The sequence below is a fragment of the Thamnophis sirtalis genome, unplaced genomic scaffold, assembly GCF_051295495.1.
Source record: "Thamnophis sirtalis isolate CommonGarterSnake01/CBP01778 unplaced genomic scaffold, rThaSir2_p1.2 scaffold_3, whole genome shotgun sequence".
NCBI classification, from domain to species: Eukaryota; Metazoa; Chordata; class Lepidosauria; order Squamata; family Natricidae; genus Thamnophis; species Thamnophis sirtalis.
This window is the reverse complement of record NW_028261383.1, coordinates 164,948,832-164,956,627: the sequence shown is the minus strand read 5'-3', so window position 1 is coordinate 164,956,627 and position 7,796 is coordinate 164,948,832. Positions and strand designations below refer to the sequence as shown.

General features: G+C 43.0%; 1 protein-coding gene across 3 annotated transcripts in view; it reads left to right on the top strand.

Moving 5' to 3' along the window:
- Positions 1-573: 573 nt before the first annotated feature.
- Positions 574-7,796, top strand: part of LOC106544851 (methyl-CpG-binding domain protein 1) — a 68,130-nt gene continuing 60,907 nt past the window's right edge. The window contains exon 1 of one of the 3 annotated variants that reach the window (XM_087710693.1): positions 574-711. The gene's annotated coding sequence lies outside the window, so the exon portion shown is untranslated. Of the gene's footprint in view, positions 712-824; positions 1,068-7,796 lie in introns of those variants that run through there. The other 2 variants (XM_087710694.1, XM_087710695.1) reach the window with 2 other exon arrangements.

Here is a 7,796-nt window from a genome sequence, read left to right as displayed (position 1 = left end):
ACTCCCATGCGGGCGGGAGTACACATGGGCAGAGTGTCCGGGTGGGTGGAGCCTCCCGCTGCCGCTACCAGTTCGCCTGATTCCACCCAACCAGCAGCAACCCACCTCTGGTATGAACTGGTTATCTGAATTTTGATCACATGGCCATGGGGGATGGCTTCAAAGGTCATAAGTCTAAAAAACGACTATCCGTCACTTTTTTCAGTGCCGTTGCAACTTCGAACGGTCACTAAATGAACTGTTTTTAAGTCGAGAACCACCTATACATGCGCCCGGAAAAGGGGCGCATGTTATAGGCAAGGCGTCCCTGACGTGCGCGCTCCCGCTCCCACGTTCTCTTTTGAATCGCGCGCCGGTTCAACGGCGAAGAGGACGCCACGCTTCGTTAACGTGCCACGCAAGCAGGCAGCGCTTCTCGGCGTTCAGTTCTTCCAGCACCGCTCCATCCTCTCCCTCATCACGTGCCACGGAAGGCCGTTCCGGCTCTCCCAACCCCTGCCGCAGCCTTTGAAGTCGTTTCCGCTTCCGGGTCTTCTGCGGACTGTTGTTTCTGTTGGCGGGGAGGGGGGGCTGCGAGTGGTTCACTTTCCTCCTTGTCCGTTTGGCGAGGCAGAAAAGGTTCGGCGGTGCGTCGCGGGCAACGGAGCTCCTTGAGCGGAGCTCGCCTGGATCCCTTCCGTCCCGAGGGCAAAAGCCGAGAGGAGGAGGTCGGTGAGTGAAGCTGCCGTTGGGCCTTTAAGATGCGGGCGGGCTCTGGCAAGAAAGCGGGGCAGAGGCGGGGCTCCAGATGGCTCCGGATAGAGATGCGTCTGTTACGCACCTGAAAACATTATGCGCCCGGTTGCCTCGGGATGCCGCTGACAGCATCCCTATCGAGAGTACTAACTGAGGGAAAGCCACTCATCAAAGCCCTCATAGCTGGTCTGCTCGAGATAGAGCCCCGAATATTGCCCTGATGGCTCTGCTGGGTACCAAGAGCTGTGCCACATCCGAGAGGTCGAGAAAGGTGGACAACCTTTCGAGTCGTGCTTGTTGGGAATCGGTCCCATGCCGATCTTTTTATACAGGTAGTCCTCGACTTTTCAACAGTCGCTTATAGTGACTGCTTGAAGTTAAAATGGCACTGAAAAAAGGGTCTTACGACCCCTCACACTTAACGACTGTGGCAGTCTTCCCCTCGGTCACCTGATTGGATGCTTTCAAGTTACCTGAAAAAAGTGACTTATGACCATTGTTCACACAACTGTGGCAGACTTCCCCATGGTCACCTGGCTGGATGCTTTGAAGTTACATTGAAAAAAGTGACTTATGACCATTTTTTACACTTATGACCATGGCAGACTTCCCCATGGTCACCTGATTGGATGCTTTGAAGTTACACTAAAAATGTGACATGACCATGGCAGACTTCCCCATGGTCACCTGATTGGATGCTTTGAAGTTACACTAAAAAAGTGACATGACTATGGCAGACTTCCCCATGGTCACCTGATTGGATGCTTGCCGGTCAATTCAAATTTATGGTTGCAGTGTCGTCCCAGGGTCACCTCCCCCTTTTGCCATCTTCTGACAAGCCAAGTCAATGGGGAAATCAGATTCACTTAATAACTGTGTTACTAATTTAACAACTGCACTTAACATATGTGGCAAGAAAAGTTGTAAAATGAGGCAAAACTCAACAGATTTCGCACTTAGCAACTTAAATGTTGGGCTCAATTGCAGTCGTACGTTGAGGACTACGTGTCTCATGCTGTTTAATTTGCGAGCTATTAACAGTTGTTATTAGCACAGGTCTAATCCCTCAGATAAGAGTTAACTGCCTTCAAAAGTGGCACTCTGTTGTCTTACAAATGTTTTTGCACATCAGGTTCATCTTGAAAACTCTGTGGAACCTTATACTTTTTATGTAAAACCACTATGAAATAAAGATCATATCCTGAATCGCTACATTCTCGGAGCTATAATTTTGCACTGTGGCAATAGCAAAATTATTCAGAAGTAATGCATGGGATGGGTGATTATTTTTTTAAGTGGAATACTATGCTCCTGAAATTACAGTGAAATCATAGATGCAGTCAGTTTTCATGGAAACACGTGTTATAGGTTTGCCATCACGGGACTAAGGTAAAGGATTGTAAGCAGCAGGATCATGAATCTCCTGCCAAATTAATGGAATGCCTCACCCTGGTTTTTGAGCAACATTTGGGTGTTTAGTGATCCCTGTTCCAATGCCCGGGAAGGTATGGTTTCTTTCTTTGTCAATGGATTATGCCCCAAAATTTCTAAGGCCATCTGGACCAATGTGATAGAATGGAAAGCCAAATTTGTGTCAGAAATCATGGACATTGCAAATCATTATTCCTCTTCCTTCAAACAAAAAGGGAGGAAAAATAAACTAAACTTATGGCTTTGCAACGCCATGCCCTTGAAAATTCACCACTCTTGTCTGAAACCTAGGGTAATACCCCCAACTTACCCTACTTCCTTTGATGCTCAGAATAGGACTTTTCATTGTTTTAATTGCGGTCAGGAGGGTCATATTAGGAATACTTGTCGCTACCCGCCTCTTGGATATCAACCCTACCCTGTTCCTTGCCGTAGGAATTGTCCCTTTCTTCCTCACCCTTCACAGCAAGGTGATTCTTTTCCCAACTGTTAGTATTGCCCGGTGCCTAGCAACTTCATTTACTCTTTAGTATGCCCCCTTATCCCCCTTACCCTTCTGATCCTGAACTTGTTATTCATATTGATGGCCACCCCATTAAAGTTTTAGTTGATACAGGAGCTGCCCATACTACCCTGTGAGCCATTGATTTCCCTCATATCAGGCCCTCCTAACAGGTTATTAACACTGTTGGTGTTTCCAGTGTCCCTGTCCCCCATCCTGTTTCTGTCTCAATCACTGTCTCTTTAGGTCTTCTTTCCCAAGAACATGCCTTTCTCCTCAGTCCCTATTCCTCTGTTAACCTATTGGGCTGCGAACCTCTTTGCATATTGGTCTATTTACTGTCAACCTGATGACTTTTACCAAGACGTTCCCTCTTGTAATGAATTTTCTATGTTGAGTTTCCTTCATTCCACCCTGCACATCTTGCTCCAGATCTTTTCCCCCTATCTTCTGTCACCCCTCCTCTTAACTCTTCCCTTGACCAGGTGCGCCAGGACCTTGTTGCTAAGGTTCCCGAAACCAGGTCTACTCATCCTGATGATGTCTGTCGAATTCGTTCAGCTTTACCTGCCCGAGTTCAACTGGACCCCACAAAACCCCTGCCCCATGTTCCACAGTGCTTCTTATTGAAAGAAGCAGTGGAAGGGATTCGCCCTGTTATTGAGTCTCTCCTTCAATAAGGGTTTCTTATGCCTACTAGGAGTCTCTGCAATACCCCTATTCTTCCTGTCCCAAAAAAAAGTCCTCTGGTAAATGGAACTTTGTGCAGGATCTTTGCCATATCAACAGGAGTGAGATGCTTTTTGGTGTGTTGTCTGTTCAATTTCTACTGGGTGCAGTTTTGTTGCTAATGATTTGTATTTTCCTCTGACATCAGTAAACAAATGGTTGTAAGTCAAATATTATCTGTAATAGTTTTGACGGAAGGAACAGTTTATATCAATTTGTGGTTGCCCTTTAAAGTCCAGGATTTGGGAGATATGGACAAAAACCTGAAACAAGCTAATTTTGAAAAAGAAGTTATTTTTAATTATATAAGTTTCCAAGGAAGAGCTGCGTGAAAAAATATATCCTATTGGCTGATCTAACTCTCTTAGTCAGCGCTGTGATTCTTAATCTTTGGAATATGGAAGTTTAGTTGTTTACATTTACTATATTCTTATGAAAGGTAGCTGTTGGGATAGAAGGTTTCTTGGTTTGGTGCCTGAAAAACGAGTTAGAATTGGATGCAGGAACAGAGCACAACAGATAACACGGGTGGGGTGGGGGTTACTGTATAACAAATCAGCCTTTTGTTAGATTCTGAACTACTGTATCATTTAATACAAAACTGGCAACACTGCAGATCTTAGTTGCTCTGAATTTATAAACAAAGTCTGCCACCCATGGTTAACAGTGTGCCCATAGACATTTCAGCCATCAGCTCCACTTACTTTACTTTGTATTTAAAAATGTTTTAAAACTTCTAATTTTAAAAAGCTTTAAATAAGAGGCAGATATGCTGCTAAATAAAGCAGTAACCTCCCAAATTTTAATTTAATTTAATTTAATCTTTTTAAATTGTCAATAATATTCTGGAATCCAGCATAGTGCTTCATTTTTCTTTAAAAAACATACCTGCACTTCAGTCTTTGCCTATGAATGTGCCTGTTGCCTACACAAAGGTAAGCCGTGGGATGTTGCGAAGCAGAGGGCAAGCTCGTTTATCTGACTTCTGATCAACTGGTATTTTGTATTTTGTGACTGGCCATCTCATTGCAACAATAAGTTTGTGAATGGTCATTCTCCCTCAAAACAGCTACTTTCTCCACATGCTTTCAAAGATAAAACATGCCTCTGGCATATAAAAGTTAAGGACCCTGCTGTAACCCAGGTTTCTTGAATGAGAATTGTTTGTTGCTGTTAATTCTGTGTCTTTTTGATGGCTTTATTTATAACCATTTGTTTAGTGACCATTCAATGTTAAGTGAAACAATACTGAAAAAATGACATGTGACCATTTCCCACACTTATGGCAGTTATAGCATCCCCATGGTCACATGATCAAAATTAGGATGCTCGGCAACTGGTTCATATTTATGGCAGTTGCTGTGTTCTGGGAGTCATGTAAATCACTTTTTGTGACCTGACAAGCAAGGTCAGTGGGAAAGCCATATTCATTTAACAACTTTGTTGTTAAGGTAACTGTATTAATTCACTTAACCGTGGCAAGAAAAATAATAAAAACGGGGCAAAACCTAGCAATGGAATTTTTTGGTTCAATTGTAGTCATAAGTCAAGCACTTCCTGTAGTTTACCTGGGCTGATCTCTGAAGTTAAACAAGATCATATCTAGTTAGTTCTTAGATAATGGGGTAGGATGGCTGTTCAAGTTCTGTTGGCTATACTGGAAAACCCGAAGAACATTCTGGATGGGAATGGTGACAAAATACATCCGTAATGGCATAGCTGCAGTTGTCAGAACTCAACTCCAGTTCGAAAGTGTCTTAACTGGTACATATCCAAAAGTATGAAAATGTGTTTCCTTGTAAAAGTGACAGTTTTACTTGTCTTTCTGTTTTATGAGCATTTTATACCTTTTAAATATTATTCAAAGACAGCTCAGCTGTAATTTTGTGATCTCATGGCAGATTTTTCCCCCCACTTCTCTGCTCCATACATTTTACAGGCTGTCTTTGGAAAAAAGTAGACTGCAGAAATAAAAAATAATAATTTCCAGTGCTTTCTATAAATCTGCATGAGAACTTCCTGCTCCAGATCCTTATGTACTAATTCAGAAAATATTAAAGGCTTAAGTGTTTTATTCACACGCTTAATGTTTGTAATCTGTTTTCAGTGGATAGCCTGTATTTTCTTTTTTTGTACAAATGTCTATCAAACTTATTTTATATATTATATTACACCACTTATTGTGATTTCTTCTATATATAGTTTGGTTTGACACACTTTTTATATTACTGTTAAAACAAAGGAAAATTATGGGGAATTTGAGAGAGTGTCTTTGAAATCAGTGAGCAGGAAAAGAAAGAATTGAATTGCCCTGCTTTCCCATTACTCAGAGCATATTAAAAGTAATAATCTAACTTACTTGTATATATTATACTGTAGTAACACATGGGCCCCGTCTAACAAAATGAAATTCAATGGTGAGAAAAATAAGGTTCTACATTTAAGCAAGAAAAACCAAATGCATAGGTATAGGGTAGATGGCATCTGGCTTAATAGTAGCAAGTGCAAGAAGGATCTTGTGGACACTTAAATATGAGCCACCAGTGTACTGCAGCTTCCCCAAAAAGCCAACAGTAGTAGTCCTTGGTTGCATTAACAGGGATAGGATTACACAAACTCCGCTAGAGAGACGTTCCCTGAATATGGGCTCCAGCATTAGTCTGAAAGCTTGGAACACTAAACGTTTGGTCCCGGTGACTAAACCACATTGGATAGCATCAAGATCACATGTACTTGTACTTGTACTTGATGCCTCTTCACCCATCGTGGGTATAGGCGACTTCCATGGAAATTTGACGCCACTGTTTTCGGTACGGCGATCCATGGAAGCTGTTTCGGCTGGATATACCCAAGGGAACGCCAGTCCCAAGGGTCGACAGAGCCTGATTGGTGGGAACGGGGGGCACCACGTGAAGGCCGGGTTGTCGTTTGATAGTTGAGAGGCTTTGCATATTTTGCGCATCAACTATCCTTGCCCCCCAAGATCACATGGAAGTGTTAGTAATGCTTTATAATGCCTTGGTAGGACCACACTTGGACTATTGCATCCCTGTTTGTTGGCCATGATATAAAAAAGATGTTGAGATTCTAGAATCAGAGAAGAGCAACAAAACTGATTAGGGGACTGGAGGCAAAAACACAAAGAACGGTTGCCGGAATTGGGTATGTGTAAGGACTTGCCTCTCCTCTCTCCTCAAGAAAGCAGAACTCTTGAAACAAGTAACATCCCAAAAGGAAATTTTTATTGGGAGATAGGGATAGCAAGAAGAGTAAGGCAGGATCTGAAATTCCTGCTTAGAACCGTTAGATTAAACTTTGCAGAAACCCCTCCCCTATGTCCAGTCCGAGGTGAGCCAATCCACAGGTACTAAATTGTTGTGAGAACTCGAGCTGAGAAGGTGATAAAAATTGTTCTCTGGCGCCACTTCGTCTGTTCCTTTGGAGCAGAGACAGAACAGATGGCCTCAGGCCTATACCTCCCCCTACCTTTTCCAAGTAGTGGCGAAGTGACAGAAAGACCAGAAACAGGAAAAGGTTGTAAAGAAGCATCCTGGCCCTCCCCACCAGAATGGCAGTGTCCCAATAGGGATCTTTGGGGACCTGACAGTATGTCTAGTTTAATGAAAAGGGTTCCACCACAAAACCGCGGACGACAAAATCGCGGACGACGAAAGCGCGTATGTGACGTCATCACAGCGCGACGGAAAAGATCGAAAAATGTAAGAATAAAGCGAAAACCTTACCCTAACCCCCCCAAACCTAACCCTAAACCTAACCCTAAACCTAACCCTTAACCTAACCCTAACCCTAACCCTAAACCTAAACCTAACCGTTAACGTAACGAAAAACCTATCGCAAACCCTTAACCTAACGCTAAGCGTAACGCTAACGCTCTAACCCTAACCCTAACCCTTAACCTAACCCTAACCCTAACCCTTAACCTAACCCTTACCTTTATGTGAATCGGCTTGCTGTAATTTAATTTTTATTTCAATTTTTTGATCTTTTTCGTCAATTTTTTGATCTTTTTCGTCGCGTTGTGATGACGTCACATACGCGATTTCGTCGACCGCGCTTTTGTGGAACGTGCTTTTGACGGGTCACGAATGAAAAGAAGGACAGGGATGACATGATAGCAGTGTTCCAATATCTAAGGAGCTGCCACAAGGAAGAGGGGACAAAATGTTTTCTAAACACCTGAAGGCATGACAAGAAGTAATGGATGGAAACTAATCAAGGAGAGAAGCAACTTAGAACTAAGAGATTGGACAACCATTTGTCTGAAATGGTATAGACTTCCTTCTTCAATAAAGGGTTGCACTAGAACAGGGGTGTCAAACTTGTGGCCTGTGGGCTGGATGGTACCAGATGGTTTATACAAAATAACCTCTGATGTAAT